Raw genomic sequence first — 21,668 nt, 5'->3', positions numbered from 1 at the left:
ATGTATAATAATTATGTATAAGTGATACCATGTATGTCTGCATAGCATTTTGTCTTCATTTTTGCAGATTTACTCATTCTTATTTCTGAAGATTAACTCAGGTTTTCACCCAGCGGCTAAGGAGTTGGAGCTGTGGCAGGAGTTGGACCTATGGCAGAAATGTGGCTGGTTCGAATCCTGGGCCGGGCGCTGGAAAAAACAGGCGGGCTTGATCTGACCTGGAGGGCTGCTGGGTTCACATCCTCAAAACATTCACCTTTCGTTGATCAGAACTCTAGAGGGTCTTCTTCACTGAACCCAAAGATATATATTACTTTTATTGGTTCCATACAGTTGAAGTCGGAAGTTTACATACACTTAGGTTGGAATCATTAAAACTCGTTTTTCAACCTCTCTACAAATTCCTTGTTAACAACCTATATTTTTGGCAAGTCGGTAAGGACATCTACTTTGTGCATGACACAATAATTTTTCCAACAGTTGTTTACAGACAGATTATTTCACTTATAATTCACTGTATCTCAATTCCAGTGGGTCAGAAGTTTTTATACACTAAGTTGACTGTGCCTTTAAACAGATTGGAAAATTCCAGAAAATGATGTCATGGCTTCAGAAGCTTCTGATATTCTAATTGACATCATTTGAGTCAATTGGAGGTGTACCTGGGAATGTATTTCAAGGCCTACCTTCAAACTCAGTGCCTCTTTGCTTGACATCATGGGGAAATCCAAAGAAATCAGCCAAGACCTCAGAAAAAAATGGTAGACCTCCACAAGTCTGGCTCATCCCTGGGAGCAATTTCCAAATGCCTGAAGGTACCACGTTCATCTGTACAATCAATAGTACGCAAGTATAAACACCATGGGACCACGCAGCCGTCATACCGCTCAGGAAGGAGACGTGTTCTGTGTCCGAGAGATGAACGTACTTTGGTGTGAAAAGTGCAATTCAATCCCAGAACAACAGCAACGGACCTTGTAAAGATGCTGGAGGAAACAGGTACAAAAGTATCTATATCCACAGTGAAACGAGTCCTATATCGACATAACCTGAAAGGCCGCTCAGAAAGGAAGAAGCCACTGCTCCAAAACCGCCATAAAAAAGACAGACTATGGTTTGCAACTGCACATGGGGACAAAGATCGTACTTTTTGAGAAATGTCCTCTGGTCTGATGAAACAAAAATATAATTGTTTGTCCATAATGACCATCGTTATGTTTGGAGGAAAAAGGGGGTTGCTTGCAAACCGAAGAACACCATCCCAACCGTGAAGCACGGGGGTGGCAGCATCATGCTGTGGGGGTGCTTTGCTGCAGGAGGGACTGGTGCACTTAACAAAATAGATGGCATCATGAGGAAGGAATATAATGTGGATATATTGAAGCAACATCTCAAGGCATCAGTCAGGAAGTTAAAGCTTGGTCGCAAATGGGTCTTCCAAATGGACAATGGCCCCAAGCATTCTTCCAAAGTTGTGGCAAAATGGCTTAAGGACAACAAAGTCAAGGTATTGGAGTGGCCATCACAAAGCCCTGACCTCACTCTTATAAAAAATGTGTGGGCAGAACTGAAAAAGCGTGTGCGAGCAAGGAGGCCTACAAACCTGACTCAGTTACACCAGCTCTGTCAGGAGGAATGGGCCAAAATTCACTAAACTTATTGTGGGAAGCTTGTGGAAGGCTACCCAAAACATTTGACCCAAGTTCAACAATTTAAAGGCAATGCTACCAAATACTAATTGAGTGTATGTAAACTTCTGACCCACTGGGAATGTGATGAAATAAATAAAAGCTGAAATAAATAATTCTCTCTACTATTATTCTGACATTTCACATTCTTAAAATAAAGTGGTGATCCTAACTGACCTAAGACAGGGAATTTTTACTAGGATTAAATGTCAGGAATTGTGAATAAACTGAGTTTAATTGTATTTGGCTAAGGTGTATGTAAACTTCCGGCTTCAACTGTATATTAAGGAAGTGATAGAAGCTTTTTTGGTTCTATAAGGAACCTTATTTTCTAAGTGTATAATAAACACGTTTTTCTTTTGATTATTTAATTACCTACATCATGTTATTTCAAGTTATCCCTTTGGAGCGCAACATCACGTTGTTAAAAAAATAATCCTAAATTGGCCATGGCTATAAATTGGGCAATTGAAGGCATCTAGGGCGAAATATGTGTTCGATGAAAATTAACATTGTATGCAACGTTGTAGGCAACATTATTGGCAAGGGACTTGATGCCTACTATGCCAAAGCTATTTAGAGTTGTTAAACGGGTGTAAAGAGTGTGTTGGTATATTTATCCAGAGCGATTTACAGTAAGTGCATTCATCTTAAGATGGCTATTTATTTTAGAAATAAACGTAATAAATTCTTCATAAAATTGTCATCTCACCTCTTAGCTTTGGTGTCATGTTCCCCAGAGAGACGCATTTTAGAGGCAGGGCCCCCCTCCTCTCTCTCCCCAGAGAGACTCCTTTTAGAGGCAGGGTCCCCCTCCTCTCTCTCCACAGAGAGACTCATTTTAGAGGCAGGAACCCCCTCCTCTCTCTCCCCAGAGAGACTCATTTTAGAGCACTGACCCCTAAACAGAGATGCAGCATGTTGGTTGTGGTGAACACAGTGACGACTCATTCTAGAATGTCAATTGTTCTCTTTTACTCATGATCTCTTAGAAATAAAGCATTTACTAACAGACACATCCAAACAGTCAGGTGATTTAATTTAATCACATGAACATTGTTACATTCCTCAACAAGAAATAAAACATTGTCTCTCAAACAGAAGAAGGAACTAACAAAGATTCACTAACAACAACCAAAACGAAACAGGTGGTTTTAGGAGGGGTTCTGAAAGACACTCATGGGGGTGTCCACTAGTGGTGGGAAACAGAGGCTTTCTGAACGCTTTGGGGTTTTGACCAAATTGTGCCGAAAACGCCATTGATAGATTTGAGTGCTAATAAACAACATTTAGTTAGAATGTGGGGTTCGCTTTTTGCCTCCAGGTTCACTATGTTTTGAAAAACGATGCATATGTGACTTTCAACGTGGCACCGTCATAGGATGCCACCTTTCCAACAAGTCAGTTCGTCAAATTCCTGCCCTGCTAGAGCTGCATGTTTGTTGATTTATGTAATGGCAGATATTTTAATGCTTTATGTCATGTATTTTATCTATTGAAATATAATTTTGATATAGTTTAAAATTTAGTTTCATGGTCATTTATTATGTTTTCCAGAATTTCCAACCAAACTCTGAGATCAGTCTCTCCAGTACCAAGTCATCTGTCCATGAAGAGTGACATCTCTATGGATCATCCTATACATTTTAGTGATAAATCAGGGTCCTTTGACCCCAGGTCAGTTACTGGTCAGAATTGATGATATTACTATTGAAGAGGAGAATCTTCTAGATCTGAAACCAGATGTATTTTGTGTATCTGAGCATATAATTTGCTGTTTATGTTACATATTTTAATACACTGAGTGTACAACATTTTCCACAACATTTCCAACGGAGACCATCAGGTTGGTAAGTCATCATACTGTAGCTCAAACCTACTGTGATGACGACCTAACTTTATAATAGTTCGTAGCCTACCTAGCAGAATCTGCCCATCTTTCTTTCAAAATCAACACATTTATCCTTCTTCTAATGCAGTGGTGTAAAGTACTTAAGTAAAAATACATTAAAGTACTTCTTAAGTAGTTTTTTGGCGGTATTTGTACTTCACTTTACTATTTATATTTTTAACAACTATTACTTCACTACATTCCTAAAGAAAATGATGTACTTTTTACTCCATACATTTTCTCCTGACACCCAAAAGTACTCATTACATTTTGAATGCGTAGCAGGACAGAAAATGGTCCAATTCGCACACTTATAACAGTAACCAGAGGGTGGCGCTAACAGTTAGTTGCATGCCACAGCAGTAACTCATGACATTGTACCGACCTTGCTTCAGTTTTTTTTTCTTATAGTCCTTCTTCAAGACATCTCTCTTAACATTATTTTTGATAAACATATAATTTACTCTAAACCAGTTTTAGCTGTGTTTTTTTCCTCCAAAATGTGATTTACTGTAGACCTTTAATAATTGTAAACAGGCCTACAAAAATCCAAAAGGTTTTAATTTGAGAATGTTCATTTGTATGCCTCAAATATTAAACTGTCTTTAATTATCTGATGATTAGTTGAATCAGGTGTGTAAATGCTGGGCAAGAACAAAAGGATTGAGAAACCCTGAGATAAACATAAAACCCTATCATTTAAAAGCTCCTCCACCATCTTTACCAGACGTTTGACTGATAACATGTGATAACACTTTGAAAACTGCTGTCTGTCAGCAACTAAGCTCAAGTAGCAGTTCTACTAACTAGTAATATCTCATTCCAGGTATTCATTCACATACTCTGTCCTTTAGAATAGATTACTGTTCAGAAATACTTAGAAATACTCACTTTATTTTTTAGTTCTCTCCATATACCGTTTTCTGCTCTGTCGTCTTAAAATGGATCCTGTTCAAAAGAACAACTTTACTTCCTTTTTCAGCTCAGCCGTCTCCCCACCCTGATAATAAAGTGTTTTATTGGTATCTTCCACTAGATGGAAGAAAACACCTGCTGTAACTAGACTACGACTATGTGTTCGGTTTCATACATGCAGTGTCCCAGAGGAGGAGTGCTGATCTAGGATCAGGTCCCCCACTGTCCATCTAATCTGTTTCATTATGATCTAAAAGGAAAAACTGATCCCAGATCAGTACTCCTACTCTTTATGAATACTGTCACAGGTGACTCCTCAAGACGAGGCTCATGATATAAAAGTTATATTATTTAAGAATCAATTAACATCATTAAATGAACTGCTTTGCCATGAACAGATCTGTGATGTCTTAACTTAAAGGTGCTATATAGACTTTATGGTTATTTAAATGGGGTTGAACATTCATCCCATCAGATTGTGTAAAGGATTTTATGAGTTCAGAAAAATACTGACTTGGAAGCATCTCTCTGACCTCACCCTGCTGAAACACACCCAAGTAAAGACCACATAGCTACACTTATATGCTTTTCTGTTTTTACCCACTTTTACAGCCGATGTGTGCACTGGCATCCATATGAATCAGTGGAAAATACAGACTAGTTAGCCATCTCCCAATAGATGGACTCCACGCAGAACATTCAGCAATGCAGCATCTTCAGTAAGCGAGTATTCCAGACACTCTCTTCTTATGAACCAGTTGCTATTAAATGAAGGTTTTTGAAAACCTGCGGCTACGGTAGGATTCTAGGCTAATCTGGGCTGGCACCTCTGTTCCAAGATAGTCAGGAACAGTCGGAGGTGGAGGGGGCTGTGGAGCCATTATCCTGGCGGTGCTTGTGGAAGGGTGGGTAGGCTCTGCACACGGAGCTAACTGGAGCTCGGCAGCATCATCACTGTTGGACTTGCCGGCGGCCTCGCTGGTTTGATGATGCTGCTGCTGCTCATCACTCTCCTTTGGCTTTGTTTGGCTACTTTTTGTCCCATTGTCTGAAGAAGCCTATTGTGGTGAAACGTCAGGAGTACGTTTTTTTGTTGTTGAAACTTTGAAATGAGCCACATGGATGCTAACTGGGGACTCAGCTAAAACTAGACAAATACACCTTTTTATTTTGGTATTTTGGGGACCAAATAAATGTATACCAACAGTGGACAATTCCCAGCAAAAGCATGGAGCTCCAACTCTCTAGTGGAGAATAGAGGGAGTATTCCCCTTGGAGAATCCAGAGTGGCTCACTGAAAAAAAAAAAAAATTGGAGAATAACTACAATCTCAATCTGAAGCTTGAAAAAATTAATTATTCCTCCTGCCCCACCTATTGTCCCTGTATGAATATTAGTTGGCATCTAATTGAAGAACATACTGCTTTATAGATCCCAGCCTGACAAACAATTGTTTGGGCCTTACTTTGAGCACTTTGCACTGTGCCTCCATTGAGTCTCCACGTGTCAAGCAGTACAGAGAAACGCCCTCTAGATGACAGCAGAGGCCTGCTCTTGGATCTACCCTGTCTAACCACCAGTTTAGTGACCTTGTTCCATCAATTTGTACATACTACTTCACAACCGATTTGAGGTCTTGACCAGCAATGTCCTATTGGGCTCAACCAAGCCGAGAGTGAGGTTCTAGAAAGAGGACTGACTTTCATACCAACTCCTAAACAGGTGGACTGCAGGGAGCTCCGGAGGGATCTACACTTCTATCATAGAAGATTGAAGTTATTAGATCATTTTGATTATGAAACAGATTTTCCTCATATACTATTTCCAAACCCCTCACATTGGGAACCTCAGTTGGAGTCAGTGTCAGAAACTATACAGACTGTTATACGTAGGGATGTGGCTTCCTTTTCACAATTCAGAACCAGACCTGTATATCAGCTTAACCTTACACATTTTTCAAAAATCAAGCTCTAGAAACATTGAACATCAGAATATAGTGATTAAACCAGCAGATAAGGGGCCTCAGATTGTTGCAATGGATAAAGTGAATATCTTCTTGAAGCCAATAGACAATAGGATAATGGTAAACACTATGTTCCATTGTCCCACTCAACACAACCGGAAAACACAAAGATTAATCCAGGAGATAGTGAGTAAACTATATGAGGATAAGTACATTACAGATAAACAGATGGTCTATCTTTTTGGGGCAGATTCTCCAAGGCCTAGGCAGTTTTACTTACTGCCTAAAATACATATCTCCTGAGACGTTGGCGGTTTCCCTACGGCTGACCAATAGTAAGTGATTGTGTCTCAGAATCTTCCTGTATTGCTGATTATATTGACTTTTATATCAACCCCTATCCCAGAAACACCCCAGGTATGTTAAGGATAGTTATGAATGCAGGGTTTATTACTATTGTATTACTCTTTATATTAACTTAGCTACTGACTTGTTCTATTGTTGTTGTCAAGAGGTTAACCTGCTAGTCAGCATTTCATTGCACTGTTAACTCCATGTATATGACAAATAAACCAACTTGAACTTAGAAGGGAAGGGGGAGGGCAGCCAGAAAGGGAGGGGAAAAGATGGCCAGCTAAATTACAGTATGTGTCCTCAAATGTTATGTCATCTAAACATCTCACATTAGCTGGAAGAACTGACAAATGAAATGAATCATAGAGGTCTTATAACTTATTCCATTCTACAGGTCCATTGTTTTGTCTCATGTCTCTTTATATTCATATACCCTGGGGACCATGTAGCACATAGTGTTTAACATGATCCTATTGTCTATTGGTTTCAAGAAGATATTCACTTTATCCATTACAACAATCTGAGCCCCCTTATCTGCTGGTTTAATCACTATATTCTGATTGATGTTCAATGTTTTTAGTTGATTTGTAAGGTTAAACGGATGTACAGGTCTGGTTCTGAATTGTGAAAAGGAGGCCACACCCAACCTATAAGAGTCTGTATAGTTTATGATAAACTGGGTTATTTATTTTACATTGTTTAGCTGATATTGTGAAGTAATAATATGTGTAATTAGAGGGGGAGGGGCTTACCTCATTTGTCTGAGTCTCAAGATTCCCTGTGTCTACATTGATTGGTTGGGATGTATTGGTGGCCCTGATAAGAGCCTAATTGTGTTAACTTCCTACATAGACAATGGACAATATCATTGAGGACTCCTTCCAGCGTGGATTCACCAACAACAAAATGTTATTATTGGAGGAATCACTCAACATAACAATACGTCTTCAGACAGAAGGAGTTCTAAGTAGGAATCATCTCTGGTGGGTTAAAAACAGAACAGATGAAGCAGAGGTGCTCTCCTTCATACACCAGCAGCTTCAAACATCAGGTCGACAACATGGCTACCGCTGGACGCACCAGAAATGTTGGATGGCCGGAATAGTTACCGACAGGGAAACTGTCCGTCAACTTCTGTGCCTTCAGGATGGTCAGGGTGTCAACCTGCGAGCAAGAAACCGCCTGAGAAACCGCCTTATGTTTGGCATGTGGGTGGTTACGACAAGTTAAAACCTTATGGAATATGTACCAGTGGATGCATCGACGGGTTTTCACCTAAAAGGATATGGCTAGAAGGCTACGAGACAAACAATGACAAACAATGACCCTGGGGTCGTCTCTGGGTTGTCTCAGGGTCGTCTCTGGGTCATCTCTGGGTATTTCATGGACACTGTGAGTGACAGAAACGGATACAGCTATGGATTGAGGCTTGATCATGGAACTGAAAACACCCATATTGCAGTGATTCTAAAATGTCTGCGTCACTCTGTGGATGAGGCTGGAACAGACTGTGTCACTTTGGGCCCCAACACTGGAAATCAAAGAATTGAGCGTTGGTGGCTCACTCTGAGAAGCCAATGTTGAGAGTTTTGGATGGACTATTTTTGACCAGCTCAGAGGAGAAGGACACTCTGCAGAATCTCTCCTGGACAAATCTCTAATCCAGTTTTGTTTCCAAAACACAATACAGGTAATATCATCTCTCAGTTAGTTCAGTAGTCTGGTTCATATAGTTAGTTCAGTAGTCTGGTTCATATAGTTAGTTCAGTAGTCTGGTTCATATAGTTAGTTCAGTAGTCTGGTTCATATAGTTAGTTCAGTAGTCTGATTCATATAGTTAGTTCAGTAGTCTGGTTCATATAGTTAGTTCAGTAGTCTGATTCATATAGTTAGTTCAGTAGTCTGGTTCATATAGTTAGTTCAGTAGTCTGATTCATATAGTTAGTTCACTAGTCTGGTTCATATAGTTAGTTCAGTAGTCTGGTTCATATAGTTAGTTCAGTAGTCTGGTTAATATAGTTAGTTCAGTAGTCTGGTTCATATAGTTAGTTCAGTAGTCTGGTTCATATAGTTAGTTCAGTAGTCTGGTTCATATAGTTAGTTTGTTAGTCTGGTTCATATAGTTAGTTCAGTAGTCTGGTTCATATAGTTAGTTCAGTAGTCTGGTTCATATAGTTAGTTCAGTAGTCTGGTTCATATAGTTAGTTCAGTAGTCTGGTTCATATAGTTAGTTCAGTAGTCTGGTTCATATAGTTAGTTCAGTAGTCTGGTTCATATAGTTAGTTCAGTAGTCTGGTTCATATAGTTAGTTCAGTAGTCTGGTTCATATAGTTAGTTCAGTAGTCTGGTTCATATAGTTAGTTCAGTAGTCTGGTTCATATAGTTAGTTCAGTAGTCTGGTTCATATAGTTAGTTCAGTAGTCTGATTCATATAGTTAGTTCAGTAGTCTGGTTCATATAGGTAGTTCAGTAGTCTGGTTCATATAGTTAGTTCAGTAGTCTGGTTCATATAGTTAGTTCAGTAGTCTGGTTCATATAGTTAGTTCAGTAGTCTGGTTCATATAGTTAGTTCAGTAGTCTGGTTCATATAGTTAGTTCAGTAGTCTGGTTCATATAGTTAGTTCAGTAGTCTGGTTCATATAGGTAGTTCAGTAGTCTGGTTCATATAGTTAGTTCAGTAGTCTGGTTCATATAGTTAGTTCAGTAGTCTAGTTCATATAGGTAGTTCAGTAGTCTGGACTCAGTCAGCATGTCATTGTACCGTGTGTATTCCAAGTCAGATTTAATTTCAGTATCTTTTACTTCCCTACGAATTCCCAACTTTATGCATCAATAATATTTTCTTCTGGTAAGCAACTTTTTAAGACTCTCTTAAGCAATATGTCAAGTCAGTGTCAACTATTGTGCAAGCTCGGTAGTATTATTCTTAGTAATCTGTCAGATCCACATCAAAGTCTTCAATTTTTCCATTATCATTTTCTCCATTTGGAAAATATAAATTCTGTGCCATTTGTTTGAGTTCTTTCCCCTGTCCTTGGGGACATCAACTTTGCGGGTGCCCCCACCTCGCCTGGCTCTGACTTGACAAAGGTTATGTTCTTCCTCTGATTGATGAGCCCCCCCACCTACATGTCTCTGTTGTTCATCAGAGCAGGTCTTGAATTTGTCTCTCCACTTGAGTTCTCTTCCTGTGACGATTGATCTGTTGACTGATGGCTCTGCTTTGCCTTTAACTTGAATTTGAATCTGTCAAACAGTTTAGATTTTCATTTGGCAAGGCTTTTAGTCTTCTGCCTGCAGTATGTGAGAACGGCAAGGCGATCCCCATAGGACGGTTGGTAGGCGCTTAGCTGGTCATCACTCGTGAGTGGAAGCACACTTTCATCACTCTAATGCAGGGAAGAAAATGTAAATAATATATTTTCCATTGACATAAAACATCAATAGTTGTATAAGTTCATAACCATAATTTACTTCAAGTGGGTAGTTATTACAAAATATATGTAATTTGACCCAGTGGAAATGTATTGAATAAACAGCTTGATTCCAGGGAAAACAACACTATCTGGATCAATCTTCACTTTTGCACCTTCTCTTTCTCCATCTGTCTTATAGTTTCTTCCGGAAGTTTCCTGCCTCGTAGGAAACTATAAAAGTCATCCATCCTGTACACACACATTTTACATGTACACTTGAACTGATGATTTCTTTAATGATCCAGTCCTAGCATATCGTTACCTTAACAACCTTTCTCTACAGTCCAATACATTGAATCCAACACACAGCAAACCACTCCATACCAGAGTTACAATTTCAAGGTGCATAAAGATGGCCGAATTCAGATATGACGTCATTGTTTTTACTACTGGTCCACAGAGTTCTTAAACTACGGTGTGCAACATGGTTCAGTGTACCAGTAAATCAGCACCATCTACTTTTTAAAATGTATTTAACTCGGCAAGTCAGTTAAGAACAAATCCTTATTTACAATGACGGCCTACCCCGGCCAAACCCTCCCCTAACCTGGACAACGCTGTGCGCCGCCCTATGGGACTCCCGATCACGATACGGCCAGGGATTGAACCCGGGTCTATAAGTATACCTTTTGCACTGCAATACAGTACCTTAGTACCTGCACCACTCGGTGCACCACCTTGGAGCTAGAATTGGGATCAAGTATACTGTGTTCATGACAAAACAAAAAAATTAGTAATGGAGAGCACTGTACAATACGACAAACTTAGCAAACAAGGTATTTGTGGCAAGTACATGGGGGCCACCATCTTTATGCATCTTCACCATTAACACAATCCATGAAGTGGATATTATGCACTTTGTAGTCGGACTACATATTATTTTCTATTCATTAACAAAAGCACTGGGGCTGACAAACAAACAGACACACACACTAAGTATCTTGACATTTCGAGATAGAATAAAGGTTTTGTTTTGTTTTATGTGTGGCGGGAATGGGCTTCCATAGATCAAGGAATCCATAAACTGTCTGACATAAGATATTATGAAGGTTTACTATCCTTTCAAGTCCTAAACAATATGTTACATTTACCTGATTCATCAGGGAGGTGGGGGAGGGAGGGAGGGAGGGAGGGAGGGGAGTGGGGATGGGTCAAACCTGCTGAGAGGGATGGGAGGGAGGGAGGGAGGGAGGGAGGGAGGGAGGGAGGGAGGGAGGGAGGGAGGGAGGGAGGGAGGGAGGGAGGGAGGGAGGGAGGGAGGGAGGGAGGGAGGGGTTTGGAGGGAGGGAGGGAGGCAGGGGGGGAGGGGAGGTAGGGAGGGGAGAGGAATGGGGATGGGTCAAACCTGCTGAGAGGGGGGAGGGAGAGGGGGAGGGAGGGAGGGAGGGAGGGAGGGAGGGAGGGAGGGAGGGAGGGAGGGAGGGAGGGAGGGAGGGAGGGAGGGAGGGAGGGAGGGAGGGGAGGGGAGGGGAGATGGAACTGAGAAGACGATCATAGACCTCTAATAAGCTAGCATTAGTGATCAGCATCCTGAAGCTATTGGGTGTCAGTCAGCGTTATTTAACTGGATATTTAGTGAAAGTGCAATTTCTTCCATTTGAAGGGAAACACTTGTGTGTTTCTTATGTAAAAAAATAAATAGTGTAAGACAGGAAATAACTTCTAACACAGTTGACCTGCATTACATTCTACATCCATAGCTTTATCTTTTGTTTTTATCTACACATAGGAAACCTTTTATGCATATTTCAACTGAGCAGCATCACATTCCGTTCTATATTTATTTCATTTCATTCTTTCCTGTCTTACACCATTTATTTTTAACATAAGAAACACACAAGTGTTTGCCTTCAAATGGAAGAAATTGCACTTTTAAGATTTGGAGAGAGCAGAAAAGTTTGGCAGGTAATCAGGGCAACCTGCAGTGATGTAGATTCACATTTGACAGGGAGGAACAGTGTTCGTTTTCATATGAGAGAAGCTGGATTTACTCGTGTCTGTTTGGGAATTTTTCTGCAACAATATGCTCAGTCCAAAACTTTGCGCAGCCCATAGACTGAAGCGCCTGCCTCAGATAAGATACTTGCATGTCTACGATCTCTAGGTAGAGGGAACCCTTGTCATGTGACATCGGCACCTTAGCTTTCACAGAGAAGTCTCCCCCGCCGCATCAGTATAGAAAGAGTCCCAAACAAACTGCATCACCACACATGCAGCTAACAAAAACATATGGAAATATCTGCTCTACCCAAAATTACAACCAAATAATTGCAGCATTACTGCAAAAATGGAAGAGGAAAGTGGAAGGGGGAAAAAGTAAGGAACTTGTCTGTCGGCCTTGCATTAAAGAACATAATTGGTTAAAGAAAACTGTAATAAATAAAAAAGTATACCAGTTTCATTTAAGGACCAAAAGATTGAGAGCCGTCCCATATAGATTGCAAAATAGTTGGGAAGAGATTTTTGACGTACCGATCCCATGGCATAGTGTTTATGAACTGATACTCAAAACGACGGCGATTTCAAAACTTAACATTTTTCAATTTAAATTATTATATACAATTCTTGCAACCAATAGAATGTTATTTATTTGGGGGATACAATCTTCCCAGCTCTGCAGATTTTGCTGCGAAGACACAGAATCATTAGATCATTTGTTTTGGTTCTGTCCATTTGTAGCTTGTTTTTGGACACAGGTCAAGGAATGGCTAAAGGATTGCAATGTTTACCTGGAGCTAACCTTGCAGATAGCATTACTGGGTGAACTGAAAAGTCATAGTCAATCGATCAATAATATAATAATACTTTTAGCAAAAATGTTAATTTTCAATTCACAATCTGTAGAAGCAATGAGAATAGAAAGGTTCAGAACTTTTGTAAAACATCACAGTACGGTTGAAATATATATGGCAAATAGAGATCGAATATGGATGGTGTTAAGAGATAGATGGGTGGTGTTGAATGGAGTTTAAGGATGGGACTAATAACAACTAACAACAAGCAATAACAACAAGATAACTAATAACGTAAGCATACTGTGTCCATAATAAGTATATAGGTTGTAGGTAGGGAGCTTTTGTGAAAAAGCACAGTTAGAAAGATATGGCATATAGAAGCAAACCGGATGGACATCATGAAAATGATCGGAGAGGTTGAGAGTAGAAGAAGTTCAGGAGTAAAAACAAACAAAATAGAATTATTGTAAAATTGACTGTGTCCATAAAATGTATATAGTATGTATAAGCTGGAAGTAGAGGCCTAAGCGTTGTTGTTCACTAGTATATTCCAATTAGGGAAGATGTGGTGGGGTTGGAAAGTAATAAAGGGAAATATATTTCTAAAAAGGATGTGTATGTGTATGTACAATGGGGAGAACAAATATTTGATACAGTGCCGATTTAGCAGGTTTTCCTACTTACAATGCATGTAGAGGTCTGTAATTTTTATCATAGGTACACTTCAACTGTGAGAGACAGAATCTAAAACAAAAATCCAGAAAATCACATTGTATGATTTTTAAGTAATTAATTTGCATTATATTGTGTGGGCAATGTGTGGGCAGAACTGAAAAAGCGTGTGCGAGCAAGGAGGCCTACAAACCTGACTCAGTTACACCAGCTCTGTCAGGAGGAATGGGCCAAAATTCACCCAACTTATTGTGGGAAGCTTGTGGAAGGCTACCCGAAACGTTTGACCCAAGTTAAACAATTTAAAGGCAATGCTACCAAATACTAATTGAGTGTATGTAAACTTCTGACCCACTGGGAATGTGATGAAAGAAATAAAAGCTGAAATAAATCATTCTCTCTACTATTATTCTGACATTTCACATTCTTAAAATAAAGTGGTGATCCTAACTGACCTAAGACTGGGAATTTTTACTAGCATTAAATGTCAGGAATTGTGATAAACTGAGTTTAAATGTATTTGGCTAAGGTGTATGTAAACTTCCGACTTCAACTGTATCTATAAAAGTGCTGATCCAATGAGGCGTGGTGGTTGACAACATATTTTCAGCTGCTGTCAAACCTGACAACATTAAACGTCTTTTCTGTAATGATAGTGGTGAACCTGACAATATACTAACAATATACTAATAATATACTAAAGTATCAAAAGTAAAAGTACAAAAATATAAATCATTTCAAATTCCTTACATAAAGCAAACCAGACGATTTTCTTGTTTTTAAAATGTACGTTCAGCCAGAAGCACACTCCAACACTCAGACAATTTACAAACAAAGCATTTGTGTTTAGTGAGTCTGCCAGATCAGAGGCAGTAGGGATGTTCTCTTGATAAGTGCGTGAATTGGACCATTTTCTGTCCTGCTAAGCATTCAAAATGTAACGAGTACTTTTGGGTGTCAGGGAAAATGTATGGAGTAAAAAGTACATTATTTTCTTTAGGAATGTAGTGAAGTAAAAGTAAAAGTTGTCAAAAATATAAATAGTAAAGTCAAGTACAGATACCCCAAAAAACTACTTAAAAAGTAGTACTTTAAAGTATTTTTACTTAAGTACTTTACACCACTGGTTAACTCTCTTTCTTAGCTAGCTAGAGTATGCACTTGCCTCTGCTATCAATACACTGTGCTAACATTAGCCTATACTGTACCACAGAAAATAAGAGTTTTAAACAGTTGTAAAAACCCACTTCTTCCAGACAGAATAGTTCCTGTAGATTCAGACTTACTCATCACCAATCTGTTGTTATCTCTCGTGGGTTTCATAACCACGTCTGTATAACAATTCAATAATGATGAGACAGGAGACAGGAATCAGTTCAACCATTTATCTGGAACGTGATCATCTCAATACATACAAACCCCCATGATGCTCTGCAGCACAACCCCAATATACAACAAATACATAGATAAGTAAATGGACACTAAACAAAACTCATAGTGGAATTTAAATGTTCAGTTGTAGAAAGTAGGGCCATGGGATAGGGTCAGAAAGGTCAGTATGTTTGATAACTGGGTACAGAGGTGACATAACAAGCATAAGGTCCATTATAACACAGTGAAGTAGAGGTGGGAGCTAAAAGCAGACATGGACAGTGAGACGGTGTGAGGAGGTCAGGGGTGAAACACTAGATCAGGACAGGTAGAAATGGCAGGGCTGGAAATAGACACAGAGACACATTCTGATCATGGCTCAGATCTGACCTGAGACACCCAAACAGAAGATGCCATAGCAAAGTCCTGTCCAGTAGGCTATATGGGATTTCCTTTCATCAAAATCCAACACTGGTTGTGTTCAGTGTGTGTGTCCAGTGTGTGTGTGTGTCCAGTGTATGTATGTGTGTCCAGTGTGTGTGTGTGTGTGTGTGTCCAGTGTGTGTTTGTTGTGTGTGTGTGTGTGTCCTGTGTGTGTGTGTGTGTATGTTCAATGTGTGTGTGTCCAGTGTGTGTGTGTGTTCAGTGTCAGTGTGTGTGTGTGTTCAGTGTGTGTGTTTCCAGTGTGTGTGTGTGTGTGTGATTCCTGTGTGTGTGTGTTCAGTGTGTGTGTGTGTTCAGTGTGTTTGTGTCCAATGTGTATGGATGTGTGTGTCCAGTGTGTGTGTGTGTGTTTGTGTGTGTGTGTGTGTGTCCAGTGTGTGTGTGTCCAGTGTGTGTGTGTCCAGTGTGTGTGTGTCCAGTGTGTGTGTGTGTGTGTGTCCAGTGTGTGTGTGTGTGTGTCCAGTGTGTGTGTCAGGTGTGTGTGTCCAGTGTGTATGTGTGTGTGTGTCCAGTGTGTGTGTGTGTGTGTGTGTGTGTGTCCAGTGTGTGTGTGTGTCCAGTGTTTGTGTGTGTCCTGTGTGTGTGTGTGTCAGGTGTGTGTGTCCTGTGTGAATGTGTGTGTGTGTCCAGTGTGAGTGTGAGTGTGTGTGTGTGTGTGTGTGTGTCCAGTGTGTGTGTGTCCAGCGTATGTGTGTGTGTCCAGTGTGTGCGTCCACTGTGTGTGTGTTTGTGTGTCCAGTGTGTGTGTCCAGTGTGTGTGAGTGTGTGTGTAAGTGTGTATGTGTGTGTGTCCAGTGTCTGTCCAGTAAGTGTGTGTGTCCAGGGTGTGTGAGTGTGTGTGTGTGTGTGTGTGTGTCCTGTGTGTGTGTGTGTCAGGTGTGTGTCTGTCCAGTGTGTGTGAGTGTGTGTGTGTGTGTGTCCAGTGTGTGTGTGTGTCCTGTATGTGTGTGTCAGGTGTGTGTGTGTGTGTGTCCGTCCAGTGTGTGTGTGTGTCCTGTGTGTGTTTCCTGTGTGTGTGTGTGTGTGTGTGTCCAGTGTGTGTGAGTGTGTGTGTCCAGTGTGTGTGTGTTTGTGTCCAGTGTGTGTGTGTGTGTGTGTTTGTGTGTGTCCAGTGTGTGTGTGTCCAGTGTGTATGTGTGTGGGTCCAGTAGGAGTGTGTGTGTGTGTGTGTGTGTGCCCAGCGTATGTGTGTGTGTCCAGTGTGTGTGTCCAGTGTGTGTGTGTGTGTGTGTGTTTGTGTGTGTCCAGTGTGTGTGTGTGTGTGTCCAGTGTGTGTGTGGGTCCTGTGTGTGTGTGTCCAGTGTGTGTGAGTGTGTGTGTGTGTGTGTCCAGTGTGTGTGTGTGTCCTGTATGTGTGTGTCAGGTGTGTGTGTGTGTGTGTCCGTCCAGTGTGTGTGTGTGTCCTGTGTGTGTTTCCTGTGTGTGTGTGTGTGTGTGTGTCCAGTGTGTGTGAGTGTGTGTGTCCAGTGTGTGTGTGTTTGTGTCCAGTGTGTGTGTGTGTGTGTGTTTGTCCAGTGTGTGTGTGTGTGTGTGTGTCCAGTGTGTGTGTGTTTGTGTCCAGTGTGTGTGTGTCCAGTGTGTGTGTGTCCAGTGTGTGTGTTTTCAGTGTGTGTCCAGTGTGTGTGTGTGTCCAGAGTGTGTTTGTGTCCAGTGTCCAGTGTGTGGGTGTATTTGTCCAGTGTGTTTGTTCAGTGTGTGTGTGTGTGTCCAGTGTGTGTGTGGGTCCTGTGTGTGTGTGTCCAGTGTGTGTGAGTGTGTGTGTGTGTGTGTCCAGTGTGTGTGTGTGTCCTGTGTGTGTGTGTCAGGTGTGTGTGTGTGTGTGTGTGTCCAGTGTGTGTGTGTGTCAGTGTTTGTGTGTGTGTGTGTCTAGTGTGTGTATGTATGTACAGTGTCCAGTGTGTGGGTGTGTTTGTCCATTGTGTGTGATCAATGTATGTGTGTTCTGTGTGTGTGTGTGTGTGTGTGTGTGTGTCCAGTGTTTGTTTGTCCGGTGTGTGTGTGTGTGTGTGTTCAGTGTGTTTGTTCAGTGTGTTTGTGTGTATGTGTGTGTGTACAGTGTGTGTGTATCAAGTGTGTTTGTGTGTCCAGTGTGTGTCAGTGTGTGTGTCCAGTGTGTGTGTGTGTTCAGTATGTGTGTGTGTGTGTCCAGTGTGTGTGTGTGAGTGTCCAGTGTGTGTGTGTGTCCAGTGTGTCAGTGTGTGTGTGTGTGTGTCCAGTGTATGTGTGTGTGTGTGTGTGTCCAGTGTATGTGTGTGTGTTTGTGTGTGTCTAGTGTGTGTGTGTGTGTGTGTGTGTACAGTGTCCAGTGTGTGTGTGTGTCCAGTGTGTGTACTGATACACGTGCACACACACACACACGACACACACACACACACTGGACACACACACACTGGACACACACAGACACACTGGACACACACAGACAAACACACACACACACACACACACACACACACAAACACACACACACAGAGACACAGACACAGACACACACACACACAGTCTTTATATAACGTATTCCAAGTGGTGGTCAGAATGTTTGTCTTAACTAGCCTGATAACTCCAACATGTCTGATATGAACATTGACATAAACCCTCTACATACTTGAGTTTCTCCAGTCTGCAGTGTGGATCCTCCAGTCCAGCAGAGAGCAGTCTGACTCCTGAGTCTCCTGGGTGATTGTAGCTCAGGTCCAGCTCTCTCAGGTGTGAGGGGTTTGACTTCAGAGATGAGACCAGAGAAGCACAGCCTTTCTCTGTGACTAGACAGCCTGACAGCCTGCAAAGAGTCAAATCATATTAAAACCACACTGCTATTCTTTGGTGGTGGAAATAGTGGCAGTATATTTTTTTTCAACATATTCAGATATATCAGTGTCCTGAAACCTGCCATATCTATTCATAAATTAATGTATCATTATTAGAAATGACAAATTATCAAAGTATTACTTGTAGAGAGAAACATGTATAGTACAAATATTTGAGTAGACTGACCAGAACAGTTTAAAAAGCAGTATCAGTCAAAAGACGGACAGTGAGGTATCAGATTTAGATTGTATTGAGTATACAGTCCACACCATATCTAGTTTGACAGTGAAAATGACATTTTAAATGTGGCTCTATACTCCAGCATTTTGGATTTTAAATCAAATGTTTCATATGAGGTGACAGTATATAATGTCACCTTTTATTTGAGGGTATTTTCATACATATCTGTTTCACTATTTAGAAATGAAAGCACTTTATGTATATAGTCCCCCTATTTGACGAAGTCATAAGTATTCTAACTAATTAACTTATAGTGTATTAAAGTAGTCAAAAGTTTAGTATTTGGTCCCAAACTCGTTGGTTGCATTTGCAGTTTGTTTTGGTTGTGTTTTGGGATATGTTTTGTCCAATAGTAACTGAATGGTGGATGATGACTGGATTAATCTTCTGTCTAAGTGAGTAGATAACATGTTTCTAAACACTACTAAATTAGTCCTGATGATGACATGATTAAGAAAAATCATAAATGAATCATGAATAATAATGAGTGAGAAAGTTACAGAGGCTACAACAAAACATGCTAACCTCTCACCATTAACCTCAAATAAAAGGTGACATTATATACTGTCGCCTAATATGAAACATTATATATCAAATCCAAAATGCTGGAGCATAGCACCAAATGTAAAACTGTAAGCTTCACTGTCCAAACACATATGGTGTGGACTATGTGTGCCTGGTAAACACATGTGGATCTGGTGAACAGTTATCACTTGTTGACCAACTACAGGAATACTGACCTCAGAGTCTCCAGTTTACAGTGGGGATTCCCCAGTCCAGCAGAGAGCAGCTTCACTCCTGAATCCTTCAGGTCATTGTTACTCAGATCCAGCTCTCTCAGGTGTGAGGGGTTTGACTTCAGAGCTGAGACCAGAGAAGCACAGCCTTCCTCTGTGACTAGACAGCCTGACAGCCTGCCAAGAGTCAAATCATATTAAAACCACACTGCTATTCTTTGGTGGTGAAAATAGTGGCAGTATATTTTTTCAACATATTCAAATATATCAGTGTCCTGAAACCTGACATATATATTCATAAATTAATGAATGTTTCATTAATAACAATGACAAATGATCGAAGTATTGCTTGTAGATAGAAAAATGTATATTACAAATATTTGAGTAGACTGACCAGAGCAGTTTAAAAAGCAGTATCAGTCAAAAGACAGACAGTGAGGTATCAGATTTAGATTGTATTGAGTATACAGTCCACACCATATCTATTTTGACAGTGAAGCTAACATTTTAAATATGGCTCTATACTCCAACATTTTGGATTTGAGATCAAATGTTTCATATGAGGTGACAGTATATAATGTCACCTTTTATTTGAGGGTATTTTAATACATATCTGTTTCACCATTTAGAAATGAAAGCACTTTATGTATCTAGTCCCCCATTTGAAGAAGTCATAAGTATTCTGACCAATTCACTTATAGTGTATTAAAGTAGTCAAAAGTTGAGTATTTGGTCCGATATTTATTGAACACAACGACTACATCAAGCTTGTGACTCAAACTCGTTGGTTGCATTTGCAGTTTGTTTTGGTTGTGTTTTGGGTTATGTTTTGTCCAATAGTAACTGAATGATTGATGATGACTGGAGTAATTTTCTGTCTAAGTGAGTAGATAACATGTTTCTAAACACTACTGAATTAATCCTAATGATGCCATGATTAAGACAAATCATGAATGAATCATGAATAATAATGAGTGAGAAAGTTATAGAGGCTGCAACAAAACATGCTAACCTCTCACCATTACCAATAACAGAGGGGGTATGATCCTTGTTCCTCTGTAACTTTCTCATTCATCATCATTCATGATTCATTCATGATTATTCATAATCATGGTAGCATCCACATGAATGTAGAAGTGTTCAGAAACATCTTCTATTCTTACTGACAATTCAAGTGAAGTGACTCCAAAATGACAGGACATTATTCACCATTCAGTTTCTATTAGGAAAAACATCATCCAAAACACAACCAAGACAAACTGCAAATGTATTCAACAAGTTTGTAGAATCACAAGCTTGATGTAATCACTGTGGGTAAGGAATATGGGACCAAATACTAAACTTCTGACTAAATGAATTTGTCCAAATAATTACGACTTCTTCAAATGGGAGAACTAGACACATAAAATGCTTTCCTATCTAAACGGAAAAACAGAAAAACCTGTAGTATCGAGTAAATGCTGGCAATTATTGCTGATAAACAAAGGAGTCCGCTCATACTGAACTTTTGATCATAAGTTTATTCATATCACAAGCATGAGTTACAGGTGTCATGCGGAGAGCGACGCCCCAGATTACAATGGTCGCTCTAACCTCTTCTTCGTTTTTCCCCCAGTATATATAATCTCCCCAAGATGTGGGTGGCTCCCTCTACTGTCCAATCCCCTGTCTACAACACACAGACTTCTCTGTCCTATCCGGGGTGTCACATTAAAACCATTCCCTCTGACACTAAAATAAAGGTCCTCTCCGGTTCCACTTAAAAACATTAACAACGTCATAATCTTCATATACGACAAACCTAAAATAAAAGGTGACATTCTGTACTGTTGCCTAATATGAAACATTATATCTGAAATCCAAAATGCTGGAGCATAGCTCCAAATTTAAAACTGTAAGCTTCACTGTCCAAACACATATGGTGTGGACTATGTGTGCCTGGTAAACACATGTGGATCTGGTGAACAGTTATCACTTGTTGACCAACTACAGGAATACTGACCTCAGAGTCTCCAGTTTACAGTGGGGATCCCCCAGTCCAGCAGAGAGCAGCTTCACTCCTGAATCCTTCAGGTCATTGTTACTCAGATCCAGATCTCTCAGGTGTGAGGGGTTTGACTTCAGAGCTGAGACCAAAGAAGCACAGCCTTCCTCTGTGACTAGACAGCCTGACAGCCTGCAAAGAGTCAAATCATATTAAAAGCACACTGCTATTCTTTGGTGGTGAAAATAGTGGCAGTATATTTTTACAACATATTCAGATATATCAGTGTCCTGAAACCTGCCATATCTATTCATAAATGAATGTATCATTATTAGAAATGATCATAATATTGCTTGTAGAGAGAAACATGTATAGTACAAATATTTGAGA

General features: G+C 40.3%; 1 long non-coding RNA gene across 1 annotated transcript; it reads right to left on the bottom strand.

The window, feature by feature from the left end:
* Nucleotides 1-14,194: 14,194 nt before the first annotated feature.
* LOC311142756 lies at nt 14,195-14,417 on the bottom strand. The gene is made up of 2 exons (XR_014614381.1): nt 14,359-14,417; nt 14,195-14,316 (listed from the first exon to the last, which is right to left on the bottom strand). It is a non-coding gene; the product is annotated as an uncharacterized lncRNA (long non-coding RNA).
* Nucleotides 14,418-21,668: the final 7,251 nt, after the last annotated feature.

Source organism: Coregonus lavaretus (assembly GCF_964263955.1).
Source record: "Coregonus lavaretus genome assembly, chromosome: 2".
NCBI lineage: Eukaryota > Metazoa > Chordata > Actinopteri > Salmoniformes > Salmonidae > Coregonus > Coregonus lavaretus.
Note: the sequence above shows the minus strand (reverse complement) of the source record. Positions and strands in the feature narration are given on the sequence as shown.